We start from the raw sequence: 13,914 nt of genomic DNA, 5'->3' as shown, positions 1-13,914 counted from the left end.
TGCGTGCTGCCAGATGAATGCGCTGTTAATCCCTTAGTGGGTCTGCTTGTCAGTCACTCGCTGCTCACCTTTAAAGTGTTCCGGTATGACTCATATCGTGAGAGGCCCCACTGCACCTCAGCAGGTCCCGAGCGCTGGGAAGAATAAAAGCGCTATGCGGAACGTTGTTGCCAGCTGGTGGAAAATGAACACTTTAAAGGTGAGCAGCGAGTGACTGACAAGCAGACCCACTAAGGGATTAACAGCGCATTCATCTGGCAGCACGCACTATGCAAAGACTACATTGACAATAATGCAGAGCGAGTGGAGGCCTGGAGGGGCGTGCATTTAAAAGGCGCAGGTGTGCTTCTTTGAACTAACGCTGCCGGTGAAGTTGCCTACACCAGTGATCAAGGACAATGCTGCCCGAAACATGTTTGGAAATGCAAAAATGAGGCAAGCTGAATAAATATGCGTGAAAGGAAACTCCTTGCAAGCCTTCTTTCTGCCAACAGATGGGAAATGTACAACGTGGGTGGCCCTCAAATGCAGAGTGCTCTTTGGATGATTTTTTACGGTATGACTCATATCGTGAGAGGCCCCACTGCACCTCAGCAGGTCCCGAGCGCTGGGAAGAATAAAAGCGCTATGCGGAACGTTGTTGCCAGCTGGTGGAAAATGAACACTTTAAAGGTGAGCAGCGAGTGACTGACAAGCAGACCCACTAAGGGATTAACAGGGCATTCATCTGGCAGCACGCACTATGCAAAGACTACATTGACAATAATGCAGAGCGAGTGGAGGCCTGAAGGGGCGTGCATTTAAAAGGCGCAGGTGTGCTTCTTTGAACTAACGCTGCCGGTGAAGTTGCCTACACCAGTGATCAAGGGCAATGCTGCCCGAAACATGTTTGGAAATGCAAAAATGAGGCAAGCTGAATAAATATGCGTGAAAGGAAACTCCTTGCAAGCCTTCTTTCTGCCAACAGATGGGAAATGTACAACGTGGGTGGCCCTCAAATGCAGAGTGCTCTTTGGATGATTTTTTACGGTATGACTCATATCGTGAGAGGCCCCACTGCACCTCAGCAGGTCCCGAGCGCTGGGAAGAATAAAAGCGCTATGCGGAACGTTGTTGCCAGCTGGTGGAAAATGAACACTTTAAAGGTGAGCAGCGAGTGACTGACAAGCAGACCCACTAAGGGATTAACAGCGCATTCATCTGGCAGCACGCACTATGCAAAGACTACATTGACAATAATGCAGAGCGAGTGGAGGCCTGGAGGGGCGTGCATTTAAAAGGCGCAGGTGTGCTTCTTTGAACTAACGCTGCCGGTGAAGTTGCCTACACCAGTGATCAAGGGCAATGCTGCCCGAAACATGTTTGGAAATGCAAAAATGAGGCAAGCTGAATAAATATGCGTGAAAGGAAACTCCTTGCAAGCCTTCTTTCTGCCAACAGATGGGAAATGTACAACGTAGGTGGCCCTCAAATGCAGAGGGCTCTTTGGATGATTTTTTAGGGTATGACTCATATCGTGAGAGGCCCCACTGCACCTCAGCAGGTCCCGAGCGCTGGGAAGAATAAAAGCGCTATGCGGAACGTTGTTGCCAGCTGGTGGAAAATGAACACTTTAAAGGTGAGCAGCGAGTGACTGACAAGCAGACCCACTAAGGGATTAACAGCGCATTCATCTGGCAGCACGCACTATGCAAAGACTACATTGACAATAATGCAGAGCGAGTGGAGGCCTGGAGGGGCGTGCATTTAAAAGGCGCAGGTGTGCTTCTTTGAACTAACGCTGCCGGTGAAGTTGCCTACACCAGTGATCAAGGGCAATGCTGCCCGAAACATGTTTGGAAATGCAAAAATGAGGCAAGCTGAATAAATATGCGTGAAAGGAAACTCCTTGCAAGCCTTCTTTCTGCCAACAGATGGGAAATGTACAACGTGGGTGGCCCTCAAATGCAGAGTGCTCTTTGGATGATTTTTTACGGTATGACTCATATCGTGAGAGGCCCCACTGCACCTCAGCAGGTCCCGAGCGCTGGGAAGAATAAAAGCGCTATGCGGAACGTTGTTGCCAGCTGGTGGAAAATGAACACTTTAAAGGTGAGCAGCGAGTGACTGACAAGCAGACCCACTAAGGGATTAACAGCGCATTCATCTGGCAGCACGCACTATGCAAAGACTACATTGACAATAATGCAGAGCGAGTGGAGGCCTGGAGGGGTGTGCATTTAAAAGGCGCAGGTGTGCTTCTTTGAACTAACGCTGCCGGTGAAGTTGCCTACACCAGTGATCAAGGGCAATGCTGCCCGAAACATGTTTGGAAATGCAAAAATGAGGCAAGCTGAATAAATATGCGTGAACGGAAACTCCTTGCAAGCCTTCTTTCTGCCAACAGATGGGAAATGTACAACGTGGGTGGCCCTCAAATGCAGAGTGCTCTTTGGATGATTTTTTACGGTATGACTCATATCGTGAGAGGCCCCACTGCACCTCAGCAGGTCCCGAGCGCTGGGAAGAATAAAAGCGCTATGCGGAACGTTGTTGCCAGCTGGTGGAAAATGAACACTTTAAAGGTGAGCAGCGAGTGACTGACAAGCAGACCCACTAAGGGATTAACAGCGCATTCATCTGGCAGCACGCACTATGCAAAGACTACATTGACAATAATGCAGAGCGAGTGGAGGCCTGGAGGGGCGTGCATTTAAAAGGCGCAGGTGTGCTTCTTTGAACTAACGCTGCCGGTGAAGTTGCCTACACCAGTGATCAAGGGCAATGCTGCCCGAAACATGTTTGGAAATGCAAAAATGAGGCAAGCTGAATAAATATGCGTGAAAGGAAACTCCTTGCAAGCCTTCTTTCTGCCAACAGATGGGAAATGTACAACGTGGGTGGCCCTCAAATGCAGAGTGCTCTTTGGATGATATATATATATATATATATATATATATATATATATATATATCTTAAGTTCCACAAGTTGCCCTTCTTTGGAAAGCACTCACAGCAAGAGTTTTCAAAGTGCAGGGACATATATATATATATATATTTGAAGAAAGCTCTGAAGGTATATTGCTGTGAGTGCTTTCCAAAGAAGGGCAACTTGTGGAACTTAAGATATCTATCTATCTATCTATCTATCTATCTATCTATCTATCTATCTATCTATCTATATATATATATATATATATATATATATATATATATATATATATATATATATATATATATATATATATATATATATATATATATATATATATATATATATATATATATATATATATATATATATATCTTAAGTTCCACAAGTTGCCCTTCTTTGGAAAGCACTCACAGCAAGAGTTTTCAAAGTGCAGGGACACCTTTAAATGAAAGAAAGACTCAATCTTCTCGCATGCCTCGCCTGATGAGTTTCAGAGATAGACTCTTTCCTCACAGGGCATGCTCTGCAGTGATTGTTTCAAAACTTCACCAACTGATTATCCCCCCTTTAAGTATCACGCCCATCTGGGCATTTGAAATGTTGCATCACGGGAGTTGGCGTGCAAATTAAACCCATGTGGGTCAGAAACAAAGGACACTTGTAATAATAAGCAGCATACCTTCTTTATTCAGTCAAATGTTCATTCATTAAAAGTGCCCCATAAGTAAAGCACATCTTGCTGTTCCAAGGTAGCACAAAATCATCTCGCCCCACAGGACTTGCCATGAATCCTGCAAAGGTGCAATCCCCGACCTGGCTGGGCCGTACACATTAAGTTCCACAAGTTGCCTTTCTTTGGAAAGCACTCACAGCAAGAGTTTTCAAAGCACAGGCACACCTTTAAATGAAAGACAAATTCAATCTTCTCGCATGCCTCGCCTGACGCGTTTCGGAGATAGACTCTTTCCTCAGAGGCCGCATGCTCTGCAGTGATTGTTTCAAAACTTCACCAACTGATTATCCGGGCATTGGAAATGTTGCATCACGGGAGTTGGTGTGCAAATTAAACCCATGTGGGTCAGAAACAAAGGACACTTGTAATAATAAGCAGCATACCTTCTTTATTCAGTCAAATGTTCATTCATTAAAAGTGCCCCCATAAGTAAAGCACATCTTGCTGTTCCAAGGTAGCACAAAATCATCTCGCACCACAGGACTTGCCATGAATCCTGCAAAGGTGCAATCCCCGACCTGGCTAGGCCGTACACATTAAGTTCCACAAGTTGCCTTTCTTTGGAAAGCACTCACCGCAAGAGTTTTCAAAGCGCAGGGACACCTTTAAATGAAAGACAAATTCAATCTTCTCGCATGCCTCGCCTGACGCGTTTCGGAGATAGACTCTTTCCTCAGAGGCCGCATGCTCTGCAGTGATTGTTTCAAAACTTCACCAACTGATTATCCCCTCTTTAAGTATCACGCCCATCCGGGCGTTTGAAATGTTGCATCACGGGAGTTGGAGTGCAAACTAAACCCATGGGGGTCAGAAACAAAGGACACTTGTAATTATAAGCAGCATACCTTCTTTATTCAGTCAAATGTTCATTCATTAAAAGTGCCCCCATAAGTAAAGCACATCTTGCTGTTCCAAGGTAGCACAAAATCATCTCGTGATGATCTCATCAGCTGTGATTATCAACTATTCTTCTCTTTCATATTCCTATTCAAAGTGCAGGCCTTTATCAAGCCTTTTTATTGTAACAACTACTCCGGCCGAAGGCACTGTAAATTTGCACACTTGCTCCCTTTCTTGGCTGGGGTTATCAATTATTCTTCAATTTCATATTCTGATTCAAACTCAAGGCCCTTTATCGAGCCTTTTTGTTGTAACTACTGTTGCAGGAATTCTGCTCCTACACAGAACTGTGCATAAAGACTTAGGACCTCAGTGAATTACGGTGTACCAAAACACACCTTAGTACCCAAACCCCCTTACCAGACTAGCAATCAGTGACTCATTTGTTCTTCGTCCTATAGCAAAAACACCAATGACTAGTCAACCCAGAACATGCGACTTAGATTACCTCAAGTAAGGTGGATAAGAAGGGCGCTCTTTCGTTATAGTCTTACACCAGTCCAAAACAAGGACTAACTAAAGACACGTGCAACTTTGAAATGTTTATTTCTAATGCTGTAATCTCATGCGCAGTACCTTAGATAATACAACCTAACATATTATCAGAAACAAGGTTGTCAGCATTGTTACTATTCCATAAAATACAAAGGGAGAAAGCATCCTATAATGCTAAAGGGAAACATTTAAAATATACCTACATTTCACCCTCCCTACCTACCAGGTTAGTTTAAAACTACAGAAGGTCTCATAGGATTACATGGGCGGACCCATACCTCTGGCACTCAGCAGTAGTGGATCACATTGAGTTCTGCACAAACTGTCAGGATACAAATGTTCTCCAACTGTGTGTAATTATGCCTCCACAATGCATTATTAAACGCGCCAGTATCAGAGGTGGCCACAGCTGCATATGTGTTATGGGTCGAATGTGCGAGGATCATTACGAATAACAGATACAGTATCCAAGATAACCTTGATGTTCCATGCTCTCACTATACACACTAAACTAGCGAGGCAGTCTAGAAATGTAGCATAAAAAATTATTCTCATGTGAAGCAAAATACCCAGCCTTCTCTAAACAATATCACAAGTGTGCGTCATGTGCAAAGCAGAGCAGGAAAGCAAAAATGGCGTTTAAGCTTCTAATAAACCCATGCTAACTTAACACGGTGTCAGTGCAAGGCTCAGCCCACGACACCCTCCCTCGATCGAAGCACGTGATATAAACGTGGGCGAATTAGGAACGCAGAGTCCAAGCCTGAAAAGCAGAGTCAAGTTCAAATTTGCAAAAAAAATTATTCGCTGTTTGATAGAAAACAGTAACTAAATAATAAAGAATACGTAGAAAAATCAAAGAGTCTTAATCCAACAGCGTATAAGCACAGTATGTAGCAACAGCCAAGAGGAAGTCATTGTTCTCATCTGAAAACATTTCAGCCATCCAATTCAATAGTGAGAATGAACATACATGTTCCTCAACGACAGGAGCCTCTATCACCATCGCAGGAAAACTCGGGTCATCTTCAATGTAACTGCGTGTCAAGAAGTCAAGCGCCGCTGCAAAAACATTCCAACGTCCCAATATTCCATGTATCGCTGCTATGGCTATAATCCCGCCGCCAGAACAGAGCAAGTCATGAACCACTAAGGGGCTCATCAGCTGGTCATAATCTGCGTTGGGAGACACCGTACTGCAGAGACACAAATCCAGGGCCCAGTCGAAATCGCAGCTCAGGCAATGGAAGACAGGTTGAACGCATGTGAAAAAGGAGAATCTAAACGATAATCCATAAGCTGCACTCAATGTAGCCAGAGGCAGCACTCCGTAATAACTAAGCATTCGGTTGCGGAGCAGCAACAGCCTGGACATATTCTCGTGTGCTGCAGAATGTGCATCCATATTTAAGTAAAAAGATTAATAGAAGCACACCGTCTACTAATGCGAGTATTAAGGGGAATCCACCAAAGATGCTGGAAAAAATCGAATGAAAAAATGCAGAGAAGACATCAAATATAGTTTGAAAAGAAGTCACAAGGCCACTGCTTCTAACTTTAACAAAGTAAGGTAACCCCGTAATCAAGAACGCATTAAAGATACTCTGAATTAACTCCCCAAAATGCAGGGGCACATCTGTATTTAATAAATCATGCACTTCTGTGCGGGTGTTTGCTACATGAAGGACAAATGTTTCTCTAGCAGATGTAAGAGCGACCTCTTTTTGAGACAATAGCGCTCTTATACGGCTCATTTGATTGACTCTGCTTTCAAGGTCGGAATCGACGGCCAAATGGAAACATCCAGCTTCCCATGCAGAGGAATACACACAACTTTTTTATAGCAAACCACACACTCAGTTACCGTAATCATGTAAGCGATACCTGCTAACATTGCACAACAATCTGCATTATTTCAAATTAAATAACTCACGTTTCCAGTAAACTGAACGTTGGTATGATAGCAGGTGTCGGAGTGCCTTTCAAAACTCAGGCCAAATTAGGCGCATCTTGATTACAAGAGCCATGCAATTGTATGTGTCTACAAATTAAGGAGTGATCTGGTGCTATGGTGCAATCCTCGCCATTCAGATAGACTTCCTTTCCCTCCCTCAGGCACCTATATGTAAATGATAATAACCAAACTTCATGGAGATAAGCGCTGCCTAAAGATCCATATCTGCCTATAGCATAGTATTTCATGCAAACCTCAAACTTAAACAGGCTAAAAAGTAACGTTATGATACCGTGGATAAACCACACAGCAGAATCGGATCTCCAATGAGTGACCACTTCTAACCATTCTCATAGCGCGCCCTGTGCTCCGATTTGACAGTGAGAGAATGATCGCACCATAGTTTGTACTGCTAATCATTCTCAGCATACAATACGAATACGCTTTCACGTTACGCGTCGCATCAAAGCTTCCGTGTGACGTCATGTCCTGCGCCCCCTACGCAAAGAGCCAAATGTTTTTAATTGTTTAAGAACATATATTTATGTATTTAATGAACATACTAACAGAAGACATTATCTAGGATAATTATGAAAACATTTGTTTTAAGTTCCAATAATGCTATATTACTTTTAAAAGCAATTACACAAATCGCGGTGGAACGTCATGCGTACTCGCATCGTAAGAGTACCGTAAGCACAGCGTAAGTGTACGCAAAGCCATGTGACTTTAAAAGAAGAGATTTGATTGGTTCACAACACTTCATATTACAACTGTTGAAACTTCTGTCCCATTTTATTAATTCTACTTTGACTTTCTAAGAAGAAGCATCTCATCTGAGAATCTTGTCAAATAGAACGAAGTTTACTATAATAACAGCAATGGACTCATCTTCCAGCCATTCTTCAGAGGAATATTTCATTCCTGAAAATCCTCCAAAGAAGAGGAAAGAAGCTCTAATTTGGCAGTTTTTTCTTTTCCAGAAGGGCAAAAAAAGGTTAATGGTCCAAAAGTAACCTGTAAAATTTTCCAAACTCTTTTAAGGGGTGATCCATCTTAAAAATATTCATTTGGCACGCAAATATGGAGCGACACGTGAAGAACTTACACACCAACAACTTTGCTCGAGCTGCAACACGGACATTGAAAGACAACCCAACTGCTACTGCACCAAGATAGATAGTATTGGAAACTGTAAGTGTATATTGGGAACTACATGCGATATGATGCATATTTTATTGGATTGTACAAAGCTTTTAGAACCACAAAAATAGATTTTTTGTCCCATTTTTAAAAAATATGGTATACATAATAGACTTGCTGCAAGTGTTCTCCTAACAGAAATGATGAATTTAGATATTACTTGTGCACTAGGGAGATATATGCAAAAAGTTAAACGAATTATAAATTTTGATTAGCTCAAGTCGTGTTTGATCCATTTTAATGAGTTATATGTCATATACTGTTTTAAAGTTTTTTAATGTAACATTGACATGTTTTTTTAAATGTGTTATCTGTTTAAGGACAATTGTCCAAATAAACTTTGATTTTGAACTGAACTACTGCACCAAGCACATCAACTGCTGCACCAGCATTTTCAGCAAGCAGTCCACACCCACAAATTGATCCTTATTTTGCTAAAGTAAAAATTCTATGCATTTATTGCAATAAACTTTTGTGTTATGGGGAACAATCTATTGACCTCATAAAACGCAGGAAGCAGGAGCATCGCTGTCCTCGACATTCGTTTTTTTTTTCATTCTTTTGTACCTGTTGGACAATTCCAAGCCCCCCATTATAGGAAAAAATTGACCCCGGGATTTGGCCCCGCCGGGAGCTAATTAAGAATAAAATGGACTTCTAGGTTTTTTTCCCTTTCCCCCCACATACGGGTAACCTGTGTTTTTTTTAGTTTTTTTTAAAAATACATTTTTGCGCCTAAAGATCCATATGGGACCCCCTGAGCAGGCCTAGAGGGTCAACATGTTTCTACCCTGCCCCCTTTCCTTATTTTTCAACTTTGTTTTACTGTTTTCTTGTGACTCAGTGCTACTGAGGCACAAGATGGCTGCCAACACTTCCTGGTTTGGAGTGTTGACATCAATTTAAATCTTTATTCGGCACTTAAAAAGACACCATAAAAGTACATAGACAATTACATTTTTTATATATATAAAACAAATTTAAAATAAGTTAAAAAATAGGCTAAAATTCATTTCATTTGCAAAGAAGAAGGGGAAATTTCCATAATGGGTCTCTGTTTATGGGGCATTACAGTCGGTAATTTCTCTGGTGTTCCTTAACCTCATTGCCACCCTAATGAAACTTACTGTACAAAACAACGTATGAGCATCTGAGGCTTCCTGAAGAAACTTCAGGGCCATTTTTTCTTGTCTAAATTTAGTTTCTTTCAGGATCCCTACTAAAAATGTACGTCTGGGAACAGAATAAAAGGGACATAGCAAAACAAAGTGAAGGGTATCCTGCGGAGACCTAGCGTCGCAGCCGCAGGTACCCTTTGCCTCCAGTGTTAGAGTGAATCCAGAGGGGACAGCAAGTAAATGATGTAGCATGTTGAGTCTAAACCGAGCCATATATAATCGGTCCTGAGCGTTATGCATCACAGTAAGGTATGGTTCCATTCCTTGTTTCTTTGCCAATAAACAGTAGGATAAAACAGTAGGTTTACACCTTACCACATCGGCCCTAGTCGTGAGTGTCCATTCTGTAAAAAGTTTTTACCATTGTTTTATTCTGGCAGTTTAAAGATTCAGGTACAGTGTAAAAGTTTTTGCAACCGATTGCCTCAAGAGAATCCTTTACATACTTCAACCATGGGATGTGGCCCCCGCTGTCACATTTCAAACAGTCTTTAAGGATTTGTCTGGTGAGGTCCGCTTCTGGATCAATCCAGATTTTAATCCAGGCGAGAAGGGGTCTAATTTTAATTCGATCTTCAATGTAGGGCTCCCCTAGTTCCTCATGGATGATATTGGCTGGGGTACTCTGCGGCAATTTCAAAATTCTTTTGAAGAACTTGTTTTCTTCCACCTGGATCTGCTGCAGTTGTTTATCTGTAAAACCCCATACTTCTGCTCCGTAAGCGACCTTGGCACAACATACTGATCTATATAGGTTTAGCATTTGCTCTGGAGACCATCTGCCAAGACTTCTCCCGTAACCCATAATGGCCCCTGATGACGCCACCAGTTTCGCTGCGTGTTTATCCATCAAGGGTTTAAAGTTTAAATGTTCATCGAACAGTACACCTAGGTACGAGAAAGACTTGACCTGGCCAATCTTGTGTGACCCAATTTTATAGGTGAACTTCCTTTTTTCTCTGCCTCCCGCTGTCATGACATAAGATTTTTCCAGGTTTGCAGATAGATCAAGATTAGCCATGAAGTTGACAAAGCCATCGATCAGCTTCTGGAGCCCCAGCCGTGTTCTGGCTAACAACACAGCGTCGTCCGCGTAGAGTAATACGGGCACCGCTCGATGTCCTATTTGGGGTGAATCCGCACACAATTTGAGTAATTCTTTATCCAGGAGATTAATATATATATAGATAACAAAAAAGGCGCCAAGATACAACCCTGCCTCACTCCACTCGTACATAAAAATTGTTCAGTCCTGCTTCCCTCATGATTGTATCAAACTGTTGCAGAGGTGTTCCAATGTAGGGCTTTTAGGAGGTCTACCAGTTTTTATTCCACTCCTAGGTTTAACAATAGGGTCCATAGTTTTTCTCTGTTTACACGGTCGAAGGCTGCGGAGAGGTCCATGAACCCCATGTATATAGCCCCCTTGCCAGCGATCGTGTATTTGGCTGTCAAGAGGTAGAGATTCAAGCATTGATCGGTGGTAGATCTGCCCTCCCTGAACCCATATTGTATATCTGTCAGGACCTGGTTCTCCTCCGCCCATTCCTGCAGACGATTTAGAATAACACGTCCCAGCACCTTGGCCGTCACATCTATGAGGGATATAGGGCGGTAACATTCTGGGTCATCGCAATTCCCTTTTTTGTAGATTGGGACAATAGTTGCCGTTGACCAAGAACGAGGTAGCCCTGCCACCGCTGCCTCGTTCAGAACCCTCGTGAGTAGTGGAGCCCACAAGTCTATATTGCTCAGGTAAAGGTCAGGGGGTATACCGTCAGGGCCGGGTGCATTGTTTTTGCTCAGTCCTGCTATTGCCAGTTCCACTTCTGCCAGGGAAAAGTCTAATTGCGTAGTTGGATTTAACCTTGATCCTTCATCCTGAGTTAGTTGTCCTGTATAATTATAAAGGCTCTGGAAATGGGTGTACCATTGCTCTGGTAAAATGGTATTTATTATTTTAGGCACTCCAGTATCCTGAAAACATGGTGTATTAATGACTTTCCAAAATCCCGAAATGTCTCCCCTTTCTGACGCCTCCCTTAGGTCCTCCCACGCTTGTATTTGTAAGCTTTTTTACGGGATTTCAGGGCCTTTTTGTATTCTGATCTATACTGTACGATTTTAAGGTTGTCCCTAGGGCAAGACTTGAGGCTAAGTTTGAGGTTTTTGTGCGCCTTAATGCAGTCTAGGTCAAACCAACGTGGGTGAGAGCTATTTTACTACCTTTGGAGGTCTTTATTAGATCATCTACATGACATGCAATTTCTTCAAATGCACTGACCACCGTTGCTCCCCCCATGCTGGGATCAAGGCATATATTTATAGCGTTTTGCCCTTCTGTTATTAGTCTTCTGTAAAATTTGTCTCCATCTGTCTTGGCCCACTTGATCCTCCTCCCCTGGTCCACCGCCTTTTCTATGATATCTATTCTGTGTAAAGGTTTCTTAAAGTTAAAGCCTTTTAATGCCAAGACCAGACGGTTGTGATCGCTAAATATGCTTGTGTCAATAGCCATGCTGCTAGTGCTTCTTTTTATTAAAGGTGAAACCATAATGAAGTCAATGTACAAATGGCAGCCTCTACCCTTGAACATTAGATTGGGGTCTCCATTGCTGCCTAGCTCTATCAGGTCCATGGTATGGACCAAGTTGTGCCTTTTTGTTAGCTTCTCTAAATCCCATCCCTCTATAGTGTGTGCAAAATGTGGGCCTTTTAGTACAGTGCATCGCGACCAGTCCTTATTCAATGGTCTTAGATTCTCGCAAAGGTGGCAGTTAAAATCCCCCATAAGTATTGTACTAGGGGGGTTTGGTGTCTTATTTGATCAATTCTGCTTATCTAGACGGGAATCCAGTTCTTTTGTGACGATCCCCTTTCCCATCGTGCCTACCGCGTTGTACCAGTTTAATAAAAGAAGATTGAACCTTTTAAAGCGATACCCTACCACCTGTATGTTTCGTGAATCCCAGTTATAATTAAACCAAGTCCTTGAATAAGGAGGTCTACATATATTATTAATCCTCCAATCGCTCTCCCAGATGGTGATTTTATGGCCGGGACAGAAAAGCATTTATACCCCTCTATGCTATACTGATTGGGGTCGACCGCCCAGGTCTCTTGCAGGCATATAATTTGGAAATTGTTTATATACTTCCGCCATTCCTGAGATCCATATTTGGGTGCCAGTCCTGCAATATTCCAAGATATAATTCGGAGGCTATCCTGGTTATCCCCCATGAAAGACCCTTTTGGTTCCCTTAATGGATATGCTTCCTTAACTTCCCCTATTGTTATTTTCTTAGTACGGGGTGCGAGTATAATTTCATTGTTCCGCCTAATTCGATCGGAGGTTATCATTTGGTCTAATTGATCTGGTGTTTTTATTCCCCCGTTTTGTGTTTTGAGATTCCTTATACTAGCCCTCCTACCATCGCTGTGTCCTAGGGTACTCGGTGGACGAATTCCTGTCCCTGTAAGCCCTTCCTCCTCTAATCTCTTCATGGGATGTAAAATACTGGTTTCCTCAAGTGCGAGTCAGTCCACCTCCTCCAGGGCACTGAACCTGTTCCAGTGCACATGCTGAGATAGAAAAGGGTCATAGGCTGGGGTGCCTTGCCAAGGCGTTTGTCATTGGTGAAATCTGTGCCGAGGTTCTAGCTGCTGAACCCTACTCATAGGTGTTCTATTTGCCTGCATTGGTCTTTGGGGTATATTCGGGTAAAAATATGATAGATGTAAAGGGTGGATTTGTGTGTGAGTTCTACTGGGGGGTGCATTGCATATATAATTCACTGCAGCAATGTCTCTAAAATTGATTGTTATAATGTCCCCTGCTATTGTTTTTATTTCTCTCCCAATCCACTCCCCTCTTCTGACCGTAAGTATTTCACCGCAGATATTTGGAGGTAGGGGTCTATTTACCTGTAGCCACTGCACACATTTATTTTTGAGTTCGAAATGTGTTTCCTTTTTTCCCTCTTTCAGGGGTGGAACTCCTGTCAATTCAACCACAAAAGGCAAAGCTTCCTGTGGGAGGTTAATTGTCTGGAATCGAGCCGATCTTGCTTTTTCAGGTAGATTTTTTGATAGAGGGGAGTTTGTGATGGTCCTTTCTTTTAAAATTTGGCCCGTTTTGTCATTTGAGCCTGGGGGGGTTCTTTTACCTTGCTTTAATTGGACCTGTGGGGTGGCACTAGAAGTACTGAAGTTCGGGGGTATAGGGACTTTTTACCCCATTGGGGTGTTAATTTGCGTGACGTTCTTTGGTCTGTTTGCAGTAGATTCATTAACTGGTACTGCCTTATCTTTTGGTGTATTGTTAACCATTCCCCCTTCTTGCCCCACTTTGGTTAATGTGCCGTCATGTCCAACTTGCCTAGTGAAACCCGCCCCCTTGTTGTTTATTAGGGATGTTAATCTATCAATTTTTGACATAAGGGGTTTAATCTGGGCAGTGATCGTATCTTCTAGGTCTGCCTTAAGGTCAGCTACCATGTTTGCCACCCAGCAAGGTATTCCTGATGTGGAATTAGTT

The sequence above is a fragment of the Lissotriton vulgaris genome, chromosome 6 (genome assembly GCF_964263255.1).
Source record: "Lissotriton vulgaris chromosome 6, aLisVul1.2, whole genome shotgun sequence".
Classification (NCBI taxonomy): Eukaryota; Metazoa; Chordata; class Amphibia; order Caudata; family Salamandridae; genus Lissotriton; species Lissotriton vulgaris.
This window is presented reverse-complemented; position numbering follows the sequence as displayed.